The sequence below is a fragment of the Phacochoerus africanus genome, chromosome 1 (genome assembly GCF_016906955.1).
Source record: "Phacochoerus africanus isolate WHEZ1 chromosome 1, ROS_Pafr_v1, whole genome shotgun sequence".
Taxonomy (NCBI): Eukaryota; Metazoa; Chordata; class Mammalia; order Artiodactyla; family Suidae; genus Phacochoerus; species Phacochoerus africanus.
In genome coordinates this window covers 275,592,824-275,610,543 of record NC_062544.1, presented here as the reverse complement: position 1 = coordinate 275,610,543, position 17,720 = coordinate 275,592,824, and the positions used below count along the sequence as shown (strand labels likewise).

The 17,720-nt window shown below is 48.3% G+C and overlaps 1 protein-coding gene across 1 annotated transcript in view; it reads right to left on the bottom strand.

Annotated features, from left to right (window-relative positions):
- HUNK (hormonally up-regulated Neu-associated kinase) overlaps window positions 1-17,720 on the bottom strand; it is a 137,232-nt gene that overhangs the window by 86,354 nt on the left and 33,158 nt on the right. The window lies entirely within an intron of this gene.

Genomic DNA, 17,720 nt, shown 5'->3' with positions numbered 1-17,720 from the left:
GCAGCGGGAACGAATCCAACTAGGAACCATGAGGTTGCGGGTTCGATCCCAGGCCTCACTCAGTGGGTTAAGGATCCGGTGGAGCGGTGAGCTGTGGTGTAGGTCACAGACACGGCTCCATCCCACATTGACGTGCCTGTGGTGTAGGCCAGCAGCAACAGCTCCGATTCGACCCCTAGCCTGGGAACCTCCATATGCCGGGGTGCCACCCTAAAAAAAGGACAAAAGACCAAAAAGTAAAAAAGTAAATAAAATACCATGGAGGGAAAAAAAGAAAACTGTAACATCAGCCAAGATCAAAAGAGTCAACTAATCCAGAAGAGGATTAAAATGTACTCAAGCCAGCTTGAGTGGCTGCGTGGAAGGCTCAGAGAAAAGTCAGTGTCAAAGTCGGTTCTCCACGGGGTGAAACACCACATCCTCCAGCAAAGGGTCTCTCCCCCTCCCTCTCGGGCCACCCCCTCCCCCTCCAGGTTGGGCCCCCCTCCCTGACTGTATTTCTTTCTTTTTTTTTAATATTTTATTTTATTTTATTAAATTTTTACTAGAGTTGATATATAGTGTTGTGTCAATTTCTGCTGTACAGCAGAGTGACCCAGGCATGCATACATATATATGCACATACATTCTTTTTCTCATACTATCTTCCATCATGTTCTATCCCAAGAGACTGGATATAATTCCCTGTGCTGTACAGCAGGGCCTCATTGCTTATCCATTCCAAATGTAACAGTTTGCATCTACCGACCCCAAATTCCCTGTCTATCCCACTTGCTCCTTTACTGTTGGTGGGAATGTAAACTGATACCACCACGGGATGGAAGACAGTATGGAAGTTCCTCAGAAAACTAAACACAGAACTACCATATGGGAGTTTCTATCGTGGCGCTGTGGAAATGAATCCGACTAGGAACCATGAGGTTGCGGGTTCGATCCCTGACCTCACTCAGTGGGTTAAGGATCCGGCGTTGCCGTGAGCTGTGGTATAGGTTACAGGCGTGGCTTGGATCCCGAGTTGCTTGGCTGTGGTGCAGGCCGGTGGCTACAGCTCCGATTGGACCTCTAGCCTGAGAACCTCTATATGCTGCAGGTGCAGCCCTGAAAAGATGAAAGACAAAAAAAAGAACTACCATATGATCCAGCAATTCCACTTCTGGGCATATTATCTGGAGAAAACTTTCATTCAAGAAGATACATGCACCCCTATGTCCATTGCAGCACTATTCACGATAGCCAAAACATGAAGACAACCTAATATTTTATTTTTTAATTTATTGGACTGTAGTTGATTTACAGTGTTATTATTAGCTTCAGATATATAGTACAGAGACTCAGTTATACATATCCTTGTTTCCCCCATATAGGTTATTGCAGAATATTGAGTAGAGCTGCCTGTGACCATGACTCTATTTCTGAAACAGCCAAATCTGCGCCCATATTGGTTAAGGAGCTGGGAGAGGCAGTGCCCTGTGATGCAGCTCCCAGCCCTTCCTCTGCCCTCCACCAGGCCCTCAGGCCAGGCTACCTCTGGCCTCCAGGCGTTCCCCCTTTCCCTGGGAATCACTGCACCGGTTAACTCTTGGCCCGAAGGCAGGCCCAACCTGTTGCTGCTCCAGAGTCGCAGCATCTCAACTGCCCACTGCACACTCCTCCTGGGCCACCTCCGCCACAATCAATGTGTCCCATGTGGGGACCCTCCAGCTCTGTATAAAAGGAGGGAAGGAGGGGGAGAGGAGGGAGGAAAGAAGCGGGGGAGGGAAGAAGGGGAGAATGGAAGCCAGGATGGAGGGATGGAGGGGAGGGAAGATTGCCTCTTCTGCCCAAATCTTTCTCACTCCCCTCTTTGCTTGGATGGCTGTGGCCAATCCACTCACCCGGCCTTAAAACACACCACTAGGAGTTCCCGTCCTGGCGCAGTGGAAACAAATCCGACCAGGAACCATGGGGTTGCAGGTTCGATTCCTGGCCTCGCTTAGTGGTTAAGGATCTGGCGTTGCCATGGCTGTGGCGCAGGTCGCAGACACGGCTTGGATCTGGTGTTGCTGTGGCTGTGGTGTAGGCTGTCAGCTATAGCTCCAATTCGACCCCAATTCGACACTGTTTTTTGTTTTGTTTTGCTTTGCTTTTCAGGGCCAAACCCATGGCATATGGAGGTTCCCAGGCTAGGGGTCGAATCAGAACCACAGCAGCCATGGCCATTCGGGTTCCAAGCCGTGTCTGCAACCTAAACCACAGCTCAGGGCAATGCCGATCCTTAACCTGCTGATGGAGGCCGGGGATCAAACCCACATCCTCATGGATACTAGTTGGGTTTGTTCCCACTGAGCCACAGTGGGAACTCTGGAGACACACCGCTGTTTTGCCCTCTTCTTTTCTTACTTTCCTCTCTAATGTGACCAGCCGGTGACATGACGTCAACCCCCTCTGCTACCTGCCTCCCTCACTTTCCCCTCCTCTCTGTTCCTATGCCAGGTCGGGTTCATTCGCAACCTAACCTCCCAGCACCCAGACACACGTCTCTGTGTGAAACTCCAGCCACCCAAGGGATGCTCTCATCCCAGGCCATCGAGCCACTGAGCTGTGGGACGAAAACAGGGGAAAATCCATTTCTATTTACTTCTTTTACTGCAATTGTATTTTTCAGCTGCATCATAATGCACACAATGTACAGAGTTGTGATACAGGTCAATCAATAAGTGATTGATAGATGGATGACTGATTGATAGATACAGGTTTGCAGCTAGGGGATCAAACATTATTTAATTTTTTTTTTTTTTTTTTTTGCTTTTTAGGGCCGTATCCACAGCACATAGAAGCTCCCAGGCTGGGGGTCAAATCAGAGTTGAAGCTGCCAGCCTACACCACAGCCGCAGAAATGTGGGATCCAAGCCATGTCTGCGACCTACACCACAGCTCACGGCAACGCTGGATCCTTAACCCACTGAGCAAGGCCAGGGATTAAACCCGTGTCCTCATGGATAGTGGTCAGGTTCGTAACCCGATGAGCCTTAACAGGAACTCCCTCAAACAATATTTTCTTGACCTAAGTTTGTGATCAAAACGAAAAGTCTAGAGTTCCCATCATGGTGCAAAGGAAACCAATCCAACTAGGAATCATGAGGTTGCGGGTTCGATCCCTGGCCTCGCTCAGTGGGTTGAGGATCCGGTGTTGCTGTGAGCTGTGGTGTAGGTCGCAGATGTGGCTCGGACCCTGAGTTGCTGTGGCTGTGGTGTAGACCGGGGGCTGCAGCTCCGATTAGACTCCTAGCCTGGAAACCTCCATATGCCACAGGTGTGGCCTCAAAAAGCAAAAGAAACAAACAAACAAAAAAACCTAAAAGTCTGGCCACCACTAACCTGGACTATGGCATCCATGTCTGAACTCTTTTCCCTGATATGCTCATCCTGACCCCTCGAATTCACACTACGACTTGAAACCAGTGGGTCTGGAACTCTGATTTCTTGCTTAAAGCTCTCCAGGGGCACAGTGCTGCCCAAAGGGCCAGGTCCACAGCCTCCGCATGGAAGCTCCCTCCCCATCAGCCCCACCGCGATCCAGCCCCAGCTCCCAGCAGCCCAGAGTTGAGTGGCGGAGGGGAGGGGGGGTCCTCCTCCTTCCCCCTCCTGCTCCTCTCCAAGCTCTCACTCACACCACCCGCTTCATCCCTTCAAATCCGCCTGGACCTTCAGACACTAATTCCAGGTCTCCTTCATGCTCCATCCCTCGGCTCCCGCCACACCTACCACCTGTGATGCCATTTACAGCACTCACCCCTCCCTCAATGCAGGCACCACACTCCTCTTCGCCACGCACAGGACTTTACAGTGAGTGACCAAGAGGTTACAAACTGGGCAAATCAGTGAACTTTTTTTTTTTTTAAACCATTGGAGCAAAAACAGTTGTCAGCAGCATAACTATTCTCTCTCCTGGGGGATGGTCTTTTTTTAAATGTTTTAAATTGGGATATAATTGACCTAATATTTTATTAGTTTCAGGCCTAAAACATAATGATGTGGCATACGTATCTATTGGGAAATGTTTATCACGGTAAGTTTATTCTTTATTTTTCTTTTTACGGTGGCCCCTGCAGCATATGGAAATTCCTGGGCTAGGGCTGAAGGGGAGCTGCAGCTGAGGCCTACACCACAGCCATGGCAACACTGGATCCGAGCTGCATGTGCAAACCACACCTGCAGCTTGCGGGCCCGGGAGCGAGGCCAGGGATCAAACCCTCATGCTCATGGACACTATGTCAATTCTTTTTTTTTTTTTCTTGTGGTGACTTTTCTTATTTTTTTTTATTACTCAAATGAATTTATCACATCTGTAGTTGTATAATGCACTATGTCAATTCTTAACCTGCTGAGCCACAGCAAAAATTCCACCACAGTAAGTTTAGTTAACATCCATCACCAGAGTTACAAATTCCTGTGTGCGAGGAGCCCTTTTAAAATCGTCAGTACTGGCAACTCTCAAAAGTACAGTGCAGTATTTTTAATTACAGTCCATACTGAAAGTATTTATCTTATAACCTGAAGTTTGTCCCTTCAGCCATTTTAATGAAGGTGTGCAGGCCCTTAAACCAGAGGCATGAATAAGCGGGACAAGGAGCCGCTGGACCAGACAAGCAGGAGGCCTACACCATCCCAGGAAAATATGAGGCTATGTTGTTTGCCCACAGAAGTGGGCTGTAGTTTGGCCTACTAGTTCAATATATACGAAACTAAAAGGCTTTTTTAAAAAAGCATGCTCATTTGTCTGCTTGGGTTTCTGCAGGGGTGAAGGTTCGATCCCTGGCCCAGCCAGCACTGTGAGTTAAAGGATCCTTCCTAGCCACAGCCGTGGTGTAGGTTGCCGCTGAGGCTCAGATTCAGTCTCTGGGTTAGGAACTTTCACAGGCTGCAGGTGAGGTCCATTAAAAAGGGGGGGGAAGGGATTCCCATGTGGCTCAGTCAGTGGGTTAAAAATCTGACTAGTATCCATGAGGATGTGTGTTTGATCCCTGGCCTTGTTCAGTGGGTTAAAGGATCTGGCGTTGCTTCGGGCTATGGTGTAGACTGGCAGTTGCAGCTCCAATTTGACCCCTGCCTGAGAACTTTCATATCGCTCGGATTCAGCCCTAAAAAAGTAAAAAAGTTAAAAAGTTAAAAATTGAAGAAAAATTTTAAAAGGAGTTCCCACTGTGGCGCAATGGGATCAGCGGCATCTTGGAAGCACTGGGACACAGGTTCGATCCCCAGCCCTTTTTAGGTTAAAAGGCGCAGTGGGGAGAGTTCCCGTGGTGGCGCAGTGGTTAATGAATCCTACTAGAAAACATGAGGTTGCAGGTTCGATCCCTGGCTTTGCTCAGTGGGTTAAGGATCTGGTGTTGCCGTGAGCCGTGGTGTAAGTTGCAGAGGCAGCTCAGATCCCGCATTGCTGTAGCTCTGGCGTAGGCCGGTGGCTACAGCTCCAAATAGACCCCTAGCCTGGGAACCTCCATAGTCCATGGGAAGCAGCCCTAGAAAAGCCAAAAAAAAAAAAAAGGCACAGTGGGTTATTAAAAGGATCCAGAGTTGCTGCAGCTGCGCCTTCGGTCTCCACTGAGGCTCAGATCTGATCCCTGGCACACGGAACTGCGTGTATGCCATGAGGCAGCCAAAAAAAAAAAAAAAAACCTGTGCTAATTTGTGACAAAATATATATAACATAATATACCTATACGTACATACATATATACATATATATCCACCGTCTTGTGGGGGTGGAGAGAAAGGGAAATACTGCAAAGGACAATTAGATTCTGTCTTTGCTCCAGTCTATGTTGCAATGTTTTAAAAATTACACCCTTTGGCAGTGAAATTCTTAAAAGTACTATGAATAAACAAGAGTCTGAAAGCCCGGCAGTAATACGATCTGCCTTTCTCAACAGAGCACGCAATTATTATTAGGATAATTTATTTAGCTCTTTAATTGCCTGACGTAGGTTATATAACGACCACCCAAAACCATTTCAGTCCCCATCCCCGACCATGCGAATGTGACCTTATTTGGAAAAAGGGAAGGATGTTGAGATGAGATGAACCTCAATTATCTGGGGAGGGCCCTGTGTCATCACAAGTATTCTTATAAAGTAGAGGCCGTGAGAGATTTCGCACAAATACCCAGAGAAGCCCAAATGATGAAAGGGGGCAGAGATGGCAGTGATCAGCCACAGACCAAGGAATAAGAACGAGGCTGCCAGAAAGAGGAAGAGGCCAAGGACAGACCCCCTTGAGCCATCAGAGGGAGCACAGAACCCCTGACAGTGAAATTGACATTGGACTTGTGGCCTCCAGGACTGTGAGAGAATAAACTTCTGTTGTTGTTATTTAGATTTTTTTTTTTTCTGCGACCCCCCGGGGCATGTGAAAGTTCCCATGCCAGAGATGCAACCTATGCCACCGCTGCAGCAACGCCGGATCCTTAACCCACTGCACCACAGCGGGAACTTCATTTCTGTTGTTTTAAGCCACTAAGCCTGTGATAACTCATTAGAGCAGCAAAAGGAAATTAGCACACTAGGTACGTGTTCCATCACTGGATGTCTTGGTTCTCCTGAATCTGAGAGTCCCTCCAGGAAAACCCTGAACCTCCAGTCAGTCTCACCTGGAGAAGGTTTCCTATTCAAGCCCCCTCTCTGTTCTTTTTTGGCCTTTTTTAATTTTTTTTAGGGCCACACCCATATCATATGGAGGTTCTCAGGCTAGGGGTTGAATCAGAGCTGTGCCCTCCAGCCTACACTACAGCCACAGCAACACCAGATCTGAGCCACGTCTGCAACCTACACCATGGCTCACGGAAACGCTGGTCCTTAACCCACTGGGAGAGGTCAGGGATCGAACCTGCATCCTCATGGATCCTAGTCGGGTTTGTTAACCACTGAGGCACAACAAGAACACCCCCCTTTCTATTCTTTTTTTTTTTTTTTGTCTTTTTGCCTTTTCTAGGGCCGCTCCTGCGGCACATGGAGATTCCCAGGCTAGGAGTCTAATCGGAGCTATACCTTCCAGCCTATGCCAGAGCCACAGCAAAGCGGGATCCGAGCTGCGTCTGTGACCTACACCACAGTTCACGGCAATGCCGGATCCTTAACCCACTGAGCGAGGCCAGGGATCGAACCCACAACCTCATGGTTCCTAGTCAGATTTCTTAACCACTGAGCCACGACGGGAGCTCCCCCTTTCTCTTCTTAAACACCCTTACTTGCAAGCATCCGTCAACTTGAAAGCTCTGCACTGATAATACTGAAAATGGAATGCCGCTCTTGATTATACAAAACCGTTTTATCAACTGCATCCATGACAACTGAAATGGGAAAAACTAATGGGGAAATTAAGGAAAAGGCAATGATCAATGATCGGCCAGAAGCAGCATCTAATTGAATTTGACAGTAAGCAAGGATTTACAGGCATGGATTCTGCCAGGATGAAGCCCAGTGACGATGAGTCTCTAGCTAAAAAGATAAATGGCTTTAGCCAGGAGAGTTTTAAAGAGGAAAATTAAATCTGCACAGACTGACCGAGGACTCAGGTCCAAGGGTGAGATTGGACTTCCCAACCTGGTCCTCAGAGTGTGTTGGAGGGTGGGGGGTGGGGGCAAGAGGGGGTTCAGGGGAGTTTGAGTCTCATGCTTAGCACATCAGGAAATAAAACTTTTGCTGTAAAGGGTCCATAAGACAAAGATTCCAACTCCTTGATGGATCCAAGTCACGAAGCCTCCTGAAATTTTACAGGGGCATCCGTTTTCAAAGATGCCCCCCCACCCCCGCTCCTATATCCGAGGACGGAGCCAAGAATTGAAGCAGTGGAAAATTAATAGAGAGAGTAACACAGCACCAGTCTGTTGCAGCTGAAACTGATTTTTCATCCATTTTCTCTCATAAATCAGGTGGCTTTTCTGGAGTTCTCTTGTGGCACAGCAGGGCAGGGATCTGGTGTCATCCCTGCAGCCACTCAGGCTGCTGCTGTGCCGAGGGTGCATCCTTGGCCCAGGAACTTCCGCATGGCATGGCCAGAAATAAAGTTGCCTTTCTGACAATATGGCAACTTCCACCCCACCCCAAAGAGCCCCACCAAAAAAGTACCTATAAGTCAATGATGGATGAAACCAGCAAATGCTTAAAGAGCTAGAGTCATAAGAAAGAAAAGGAAATCCCCCAAGGGCAAAAGAAAAAAAAATATATATAATGTATGTATATATATGTGTATATATATGTATGTATATATGTGTGTGTGTGTATATATATGTATATATATGTATATATATGTGTGTATATATATGTATATATATGTGTGTGTGTCTCTGTATCTCTCTGTGTGTCTCTCTCTGTCTCTCTCTTGTGTGTGTGTCTCTGTCTTCTCTGTCTCTCTGTGTGTCTCTTGTCTCTCTCTGTGTGTCTCTGTGTCTCTCTGTGTGTGTCTGTCTCTCTCTGTCTCTCTCTGTGTCTCTGTGTGTCTCTCTCTGTCTCTCTCTGTTGTGTGTTCTCTGTCTCTCTCTGTCTCTCTGTGTGTCTCTCTGTCTCTCTCTGTGTGTCTCTCTCTCGCTTCTGTGTGTGTCTTCTGTCTCTCTTTCTCTCTGTCTCTCTCTGTGTTTCTCTCTCTGTCTCTCTCTGTGTGTGTTGTTCTGTCTCTCTCTGTCTCTCTGTGTGTCTCTCTGTCTCTCTCTGTTGTCTCTCTCTGTCTCTCTCTGTGGTGTCTCTGTTCTCTCTTCTCTCTCTGTGTGTCTCTGTGTGTCTCTCTCTGTCTCTCTCTGTGTGTGTTGTCTCTGTCTCTCTTGTCTCTCGTGTGTCTCTCTGTCTCTCTCTGTGTGTCTCTCTCTGTCTCTCTCTCTGTGTGTCTCTGTCTCTCTCTGTCTCTCTCTGTGTGTCTCTGTGTGTCTCTCTCTGTCTCTCTCTGTTTGGTGTCTCTGTCTCCTCTCTGTCTCTCTTGTGTCTCTCTGTCTCTCTCTGTGTGTTCTCTCTCTGTCTCTCTCTGTGTGTTTCTTCTCTCTCTTTCTCTCTGTCTCTCCTGTGTGTCTCTCTCTGTCTCTCTCTGTGTGTGTGTCTCTGTCTCTCTCTGTCTCTCTGTGTGTCTCTCTGTCCTCTCTCTGTGTGTCTCTCTGTCTCTCTCTTGTTTGTCTCTGTCTCTCTCTGTCTCTCTCTGTGTGTCTCTGTGTGTCTCTCTCTGTCTCTCTCTGTGTGTGTGTCTCTATGTCTCTATGTCTCTCTGGTGTCTCTCTGTCTCTCTCTGTGTGTCTGTCGCTGTCTCTCTCTGTGTGTCTTCTCTCTCTGTATATTCTATGCTCTCTCCCCCTAAGGAGCCAGTTAGAGTTCCTGTCATGGCTCAGTGGTTAACGAATCCGACTAGGAACCATGAGGTTGCGGGTTCAATCCTTGGCCTTGCTCAGTGGGTTAAGGATCCGGTGTTGCCATGAGCTGTAGTGTAGGTTGCAGATACGGCTCAGATCCCGAGTTGCTGTGGCTGTGGCGTAGGCCGGCAGCTACAGCTCCGATGAGACCCCTAGCCTGGGAACCTCCATATGCCACGGGAGTGGCCCTAGAAAAAGGCAAAAAGACAAAAAATAAAATAAAATTAAAAAAATAATAATAAGGAGCCAGCAGCTATAGAGTGAAGAAACAGAAGAGAGCGTGACAGCAAGGAGACCCTGAAAAAGAAAGAAGAGGGGGGAATGTCTACAGGGGGTGACATAGCACCACCTCCTCCCACATAGGAAAAAAAGGGAGAAGGGGAACCACAATGGGTCCCAACTCCTCGGCAAGGAGGCGGCGAGCTGCAGAACGCGTTTAAGCCTCATGGCCCCTGTTACGCATTAGGAGAACAATTCCAGCGCTGACTTTTACTTTGCATGTGAGTGTACAAAAAGCATATGGCCCCAGTCCTGGCCGCAGTTCCAAACCAACTGGTACCTAAGACAATGCACGTAAAGCACTCAGTACAATGGGTGGCACATAGTAAGAGCTTCTTACATCGATGTCCTTAGAATCAGCACCATATTACCTTCCCTGCAGCCACCTGCAAGAGGGTGAAATGCATCCAAGCTTAGTTCAGCCAGGAAAAAGTGCCTATTTCCTTGACTTGTTATTGCTTTAGCATATTAAAAAGAAGAAGAAGATGCCTGAACCACTTGGAACACTCTGGAATAGAGTTGCTTTTAAATCCCAAGGCAGTGGTATAATATGAATCTGGTGTCTCATCTTCTTTAAACATTGACTTAGTTGAGACTGTCTACGTGGGATCAGAGTTAACAGGATTTAAAACTTCATCCCTTCATCCGGGATCAGCCTTCACTGCCTTGAAAATTCATTCCTCTGAAGTTCCCATTTGTGGCTCAGCAGGTTATGAACCCGACTAGCATGCATAAGGATGCAGGTTCGATCCCTGGCCTCTCTGGGTGAGTTAAGGATCTGGCGTTGCTGCAAGATGCAGCTTAGGTCTGAGATTCAGCTCAGATCTGGCGTTGCTGTGGCTGTGGCATAGGCTGGCAGCTGCAGCTCCAGTTTGACCCCTAGCCTCGGAACTTGCAAAAGCAATGGATGAGGCCCTAAAATAGGGAAGAAAAAAAAAAATTCATTCTTCTGAAACCTGTCAAGGATGGTTCATGTATCCCATCTCCAAAATGAAAACGCAGATGTAAAATGGATCTTCCAAATGATGGAGAGGAAGGAAGACACTGATCAAAGAAACTGCTCTTGGGAGTTCCCATCATGGCTCAGTGGTTAACGAACCCAACTAGGAATCATGAGGTTTCGAGTTCGATCCCTGGCCTTGCTCAGGGGGTTAAGGATCCGGCGTTGCCGTGAGCGGTGGTGTAGGTCACAGACAAGGCTCAGATCCCACGTTGCCGTGGCTCTGGTGTAGGCCGGCAGCTACAGCTCCAATTAGACTCCTAGCCTGGGAACCTCCATATGCCGAGGGAGCCCCCCAAGAAATGGCAAAAAGACAAAAAATAAAGAAAAGAAAAGTAAAGAAACTGCTCTTGAATATCACCAAAACATACATCTATGTTTTACCCATGACACTATGCACGATGTGTTTCTGTAAGGGCAGTCTCTCTTTAATCAAAGCGCTTTTATACCGTGATGTTTTAAAGAATCAGAGTTCATGGAGAATACGAGGCCCCAATCAGCCAAATTTTCTTTTTATCTGGATAGTAGCCACAAAGAGCTTCCTTTCCAGAATATGTTGGTTTCTTAATGAATACGTTATGTTAAACTCAAATGAATCTTTTCTTCTTCAGCAGACACGTATTAAGTGCCTAAAATACACCCGACTCTGTTCTCCATGCCAAGTGTACACTATGAAAGAGACATGGGTCTTCAGGCCCCATCGTGGTGATAATTCAGACTTTTTTAATAGCAGTTTTGGTTTGTTTGTTTTGGGGAGTGGGGTGACGTGCCAGCAGCATATGGAACCATCCAGGCTAGAGGTTGAGCGGGAGCTGCCGCTGCTGGGCTACACCACTACCACAGCCACACTAGAGCCAAGCTGCATCCGTGACCTACACCACAGCTCAAGGCAGTGCCGGATCCTTTAACCCACTGAACAAGGCCAGGGATGGAACTCACATCCTGACATACACTAGGTCAGGTTCTTCACCTGCTGAGCCACAGTGGGAACTCAATAGTGGTTTAAGACGCCCATCTGTCACAGGCTGAACCATCTCCCCGCCCCACCCTCAAAGTCACATACCGAAGCCCTAAGCTCCATTTGGAGAAAGCTTTACACAGGAAAAAGGTTAAATGACATCATACGGGTAGAGCCCTCGTCTAACAGGACTGGGGGCCACGCGAGAAGAAGAGACACCAGAGAGCTTTCTCCCTCCACACGTGCACAGAGGAAAGGCCACGCGGGGACACAGCAAGAGGACAGCCACCACAAAGCCCTTTGATCTTGGACTTCCAGCCTCCGCAATGGTGAGAAAATAAATGTCTGTCACTTAAGCCCCCCGGGGCCGTGGTCTTTGGTTATGGCCGCCTGAGCAGATGAACACACCATCTGATCAGCATACAATTCTTGGGGATGCCCGTACCCTGCCGAAGAGTGTGAGAGTAAGTAAGAACCAAGGGTTGGCATCCATTCTCCAAGGGCTGAGGTCAGATCTGATGGCTCCTTTCCCGACGTCCCCCTGCTTCCCATACTCAGTTCAGAGGGCCGACTCAGGGGCCTGACTTCAAAGCCTGCCTCTGCCACCTGCTACGTGGCCCTCTCTTTTGTGTGTGTGTGTGTGTGTGTGTTGTGTGTGTGTGTGTGTGTGTGTGTGTGTGTGTGTGTGTTTGCCATTTCTAGGAGTGGCATATGGAGGTTCCCAGGCTAGGGGTCAAATCGGAGCTGTAGCCACCAGCCTACGCCAGAGCCACAGCAACACGGGATCCAAGCCAGGTCTGCAACCTACACCACAGCTCACGGTAACGCCAGATCCTTAACCCACTGAGCGAGGCCAGGGATCGAACCCGCAACCTCATGTTTCCTAGTCGGATTCGCTAACCACTGAGCCACAACGGGAACTCCAGTCCTCTGTTCCTTTGCTCTCAACTCTCAGCATCCAGAATAGTCTCTGGCTCACAGACAACACTCAATAAATATTTTTTGGTATTCCTGTCATGGCTCAGCGGTAACGAACCCAACTAGTATCTGTGAGGATATGGGTGTGATTCCTGGCCTTGATCAGGGGGTTAAGGATCTGGCATTGCTATGAGCTGTAGGGTGTAGGTCACAGACGAAGCTTGGATAGGGCATTGCTGTGGCTGTGGCTGCAGCCTGCAGCTGCAATTCCAATTCGACCCCTAACCTGGGAACTTCTGTATGCTGCATGTGGCCCTAAAAAGCAAAATGTGTGTGTGTGTGTGTGTGTGTGTGTGTGTGTGTGTGTTTGCGCGCGCGCACGCGCGCGTGTGCTTACATATATATGTTTATGTATGTTGTATATATATAAGTTTCTCAAATGAATGAATGCAATTGCATTTGGAAGAAAAAGAGTCCATTAACTATACCAGAAACCTGGACCAAATTGTTTTTCCCTTCAAATTCATGTGTTAGAGACCTAACCCTCGGAGTTCCCATCATGGCTTGGTGGTTAACGAACCCAACTAGTATCCATGAGGACAAGGGTTCGATCTCTGGCCTCGCTCAGTGGGTTAAGGATCTGGCATTGCTGTGGCGTAGGCCGGCAATTGTAGCTCGGATTTAACCCCTTGCTGGGAACTTTCATACGCCCCAGGAGAAGCCCTAAAAAAGACAAAAAACACACAAAAAAAGAAGATGTAACCCTCAGTATGACTCCTTGGAGACAGGGCTTTACAGAGGTAATTAAGGTCAAATGAGGATATATAGGCGGGGCCCTCATCCAATAGGACTGGTGTCCTCCTAAGAAGAAGAGGAGGAGTTCCCGTCGTGGCGCAGTGGTTAACGAATCCGACTAGGAACCATGAGGTTGCAGGTTCGGTTCCTGCCCTTGCTCAGTGGGTTAACGATCCGGCGTTGCCATGAGCTGTGGTGTAGGTTGCAGACACAGCTCGGATCCCGCGTGGCTGTGGCTCTGGCGTAGGCCCGTGGCTACAGCTCCGATTCAACCCCTAGCCTGGGAACCTCCATATGCCGCGGGAGCGGCCCAAGAAATAGCAACAACAACAACAATAACAACAACAACAAAAGACAAAAAAAAAAAAAGAAGAAGAGGAGCTACCAGGGATGTTCACACATCCTGAGAAAAGGTCACGTGAGGCCAGAGCAAGAGGACAGCCATCTGTAAGCCAAGGAGAGAGGCCTCAGGAGAAACCAAACCTGCTGACACCTTGATCCTGGGACTTCTAGCCCCCAGAGCTGTGAGACAATACATTTGTTGTTTAAGCTCGTCTTGCTGTGGTATCTCTTGTCATGGCAGCCTGAGCAGACTAGCAAAGGACCTTCATCAAAGTTATTCGCAATGGAGTTCCTGTTGTGGTGCAACGGAAATGAATCCAACTAGGAACCATGAGGTTGCGGGTTCAATCCTTGGCCTCGCTCAGTGGGTTAAGGATCCAGCATTGCCGTGAGCTGTGTTGTGGGTTGCAGACAAGGCTCAGATCTGGCATTGCTGTGGCTGTGGGGTAGGCTGGCAGCTGTAGGTCCGATTCGACTCCTAGCCTGGGAACCACCATCTGCCGCAGGTGTCTCCCCCCTCAAAAAAAAAGTTATTCGTAATGATGGCACGGCTTGCTTTGTCGATCTCACGACAGCGATAAAATCTGCGCGACAAGGCTGGATGACGACGACGAGGCTGGATGACGTGACTTGAGCAGGACTGAGCTGGAAGGAAGGTCCCCAAAAGCCATGAAGAAAACAGCAAGGGGCCGAGGGCTCGGAGGCTCCAGCCCAAGCCTGACTTCAATGTAAAAGGGCTGAAAACTATGGTGATGAGCATGAGCCAGTGGGACGTTTGGAAAATAAATTGGTTTCACGCCTTCTTCCCCGAGAAACAGCGTGTGTAAACGCATCTGAGGAGAACGTGTGCCTGTATGGAGGATACTTATTCAACAGAAAGCAGAAAGTATTCTCTGCTGGCTTTCTAATTAATTTCAGGGTCGCTCCAATTCACAGAGAAACGACGCTAGGCAGCAAACACAAATCGTTGTCTTTTACAGGGGCTGGTTAATTGTCGCTTTTCATGTACTGAGCTACAGCTCTGCCCCCTGGCTCCCCGCCGGCCACCCTCCCCTCCAGGGCTGCACACTCAAATCTGTCTTTGGGGACACAAGGGGAAAAAGTTTCCTTCCCCGGTTTTTTGCTTGTTTTTTGCTTTTTAGGACCACACTTCGGCGTATGGAAGTTCCTGGGCAAGGTAGGGGTCAAATGAGAGCTTCAGCTGCCAGCCTACACCACAGCCACAGCAACGCAGGATCTGAGCCACATCTGCAACCTACCCTGCAGCTCACAGCAATGCCGGATCCATAACCCACTGAATGAGGGCAGGGATTGAACCCGCAACCTCAGGGAGACTAGTCAGGTTCATTACCGCTGAGCCACAGTGGGGAACTCCTCCTTCCCTAGTTCAAACAACAGAGCTCATGAGGGCTGATCTTGGTGACGAGAGCAGAAGCCAGGGCTTGGTAAAGGCAAAGAGCTTCATTCTAGCTTGAAAAAAAAAAGATTAAGTCAGCTCACAAGGCAGGACTGGGAGACCCTCCAACACGCACACCCCGGGAAGTGGGGAAGCCACTGTCACCAGCTACTCTGCGCCCTGACTCCAGAGCCCACTCAGAAAGCACATCACGTCCTGACACCCTGGAAACATTCTTCGAGTGGGAAACCAGAAACTGGTTCCTGCAAGGGAGGAAAAATGCAAAAGAGAATTCTGCAATAGCTAGGTAGAACAGCCACGCAGCCCAGGAAGGGCAGTACTTATGCAATTGCTGGAATTCTTCTCAAACACCCACCTACCTAATTATTCCATGCATCCTGTGTCATCAAAATGTATTTATTATCTGCAAGGATAAAAGTCACCCCCAATTCCCTGCCCAGGTGGAATTTACCAAAACTCAGGAATCCTAAGGGGAGACAAGGGACAAATTAAAACAGGTAATGCTGGAATCATTTCTTTGTGGTTTTGGAAAAGGGTCAGAAAGCCCCAGCTCAGGAACAGATTACAAGTATTTTGAGACCATGGGTAATTCGGCTTGGTATTCCCCACAGCGCCTGGCTCCTCCAGCACCAAATGCATTAAATCGATAAATACAGTGGTTAAAACGCTGAATGCCCATTTGTCTCAAATACCCTTCGACGCTGATCCCCCCAGCAGCCTCCTCCTGCTCCGATTCTCTTCTGACTCAGTCCCATCTTTAATTACCCAGAGTATAACTCAGGGACGACACAGAGGAAGCCTCAAAGGACAGCATCGAGAAGCAAATCGATCCAAGGAATCTGAAAGATAATGGGATGGTTGGGCCTGACTACCCATCACCAACCATCACTGACAACGGGCTGAGAAGTGCAACACCCCAGAGCCGGCAGCCCGCACCGACAGCCTGCGTTCCAGCCCTCCCGTCGCAGCCCCTCCAAAACCATCCTCGCCTCGTTCCTCCTCTGAGGTCACCGCTGCCTGTCCTCCTCTCACTCATGCCATTGTCATCTCCAGCTATTGGCGGAGCAGTTCAGTTCCCCCGCGCCTTCCCCAGTGGCTCTCAGGCATTCAGGTATCAAGTCTCTTCTGGAAGTTTCCTTCCTCACCAACCCCCACTGCCGCTGGCCCAGCCTCCCAACAGGCTCCCCGGCACTCTCTCAAGTCTCCACTTTCCTCCTTCTCTACACACGGAGGCATCAGAGTTTTCTTCCTCCAGATTTTTTTTGGCCGCATCTTCGGCATGCAGAAGTTCCCGAGCCACAGCAGGGACAATGCCAAATCCTTAACCACGAGGCCACCAGGGAACTCCCAGAGCTTTCGTTCTAAGGATGGGTATGATCATCTTTGTGCTCAGAAACTTTGAAAACAAACTCGATTCCTTTTTTTTTTTTTTTTTGGTCTTTTTAGGGCCGCACCTGTGGCATATGGAGGTTCCTAGGCTAGGGGTCTAATCAGAGCTGTAACCACTAGCCTACACCAGAGCCACAGCAATGCAGGATCCGAGACGCATCAGCGACCTACACCACAACTCACGGCAACGCTGGGTCCTTAACCCTCTGAGTGAGGCGAAGGATCGAACCCTCAACCTCATGGTTCCTAGTCAGATTTGTTTCTGCTGTGCCACGTTGGGAACTCCTCGATTCCTTGATGAGAAATTAAAACCCCTCCATGATCTGGCACCAGCTGCCCTCACCCCCACCCTCTACGTTTTTCTTTTTTTCTTTCTTTCGGAATAAAATTTTCCTTTGACTGGCTTACACTCCATCTACTTTCATTCAGCCCAACTGCTTTCAGAGTTTTCATTCCTTCAATGTTTTCACATTAACCATCATAGTGAGCCATAGAGTCCTTAAGTTTTTGTTCTTTCTATTATTATTTTGATTTTGATCAAAGACACCTCATATAAAATCAAGCATTATTAAGTATGCCACTCAGTGGTCTCAAGTACATTCCCACTGCCGTGCAGACATCAGCACCATCCATCTCCAAAACGCTTCTCATTTTGCAAAACCGAAGCTCTTTGTATCCTTTTCTTTCTTTCCTTTTTTTTTTTTTTTCCTTTGGTCTTTTTAGGGCCGCACCCAAGACATATGGAAGTTCCCAGACTAGGAGTCCAAATGGAGCTACCAGCCTACACCACAGCCACAGCAACACAGGATCCGAGCTGCATCGGTGACCTACCTCACAGCTCACGGCAACGCTGGATCCTTAACCCACTGATCAAGGTCAGGGATCAAACCCCTGTCCTCATGGAAGCTAGTCGGGTTCGTTAGCCACTGAGCCACAATGGGAACTCTTTGTACTCTTTAAGCAATAGCTCCCCAGGACCCCTTCCCCTGGTAATCACCTTTCTACTCTGTTTCCATGAGTTTGATTTTTTTTTTCTAAGATTCCGTATAAGTGAGATCATGCAATATTTGTCTTTCTGGGTTTGGCTTATTTTGCTTAGCATAATGTCCTCTGAGTTCGTCCATATTGTCACAGATGGCAGGATTTCCTTCTTTATCACAGCTAAATAATATTCTATTATGTGTATGTGTATATATATATATATATATATATATATATATATGCCACATTTTCTTTATCCATCCATCAACAAACA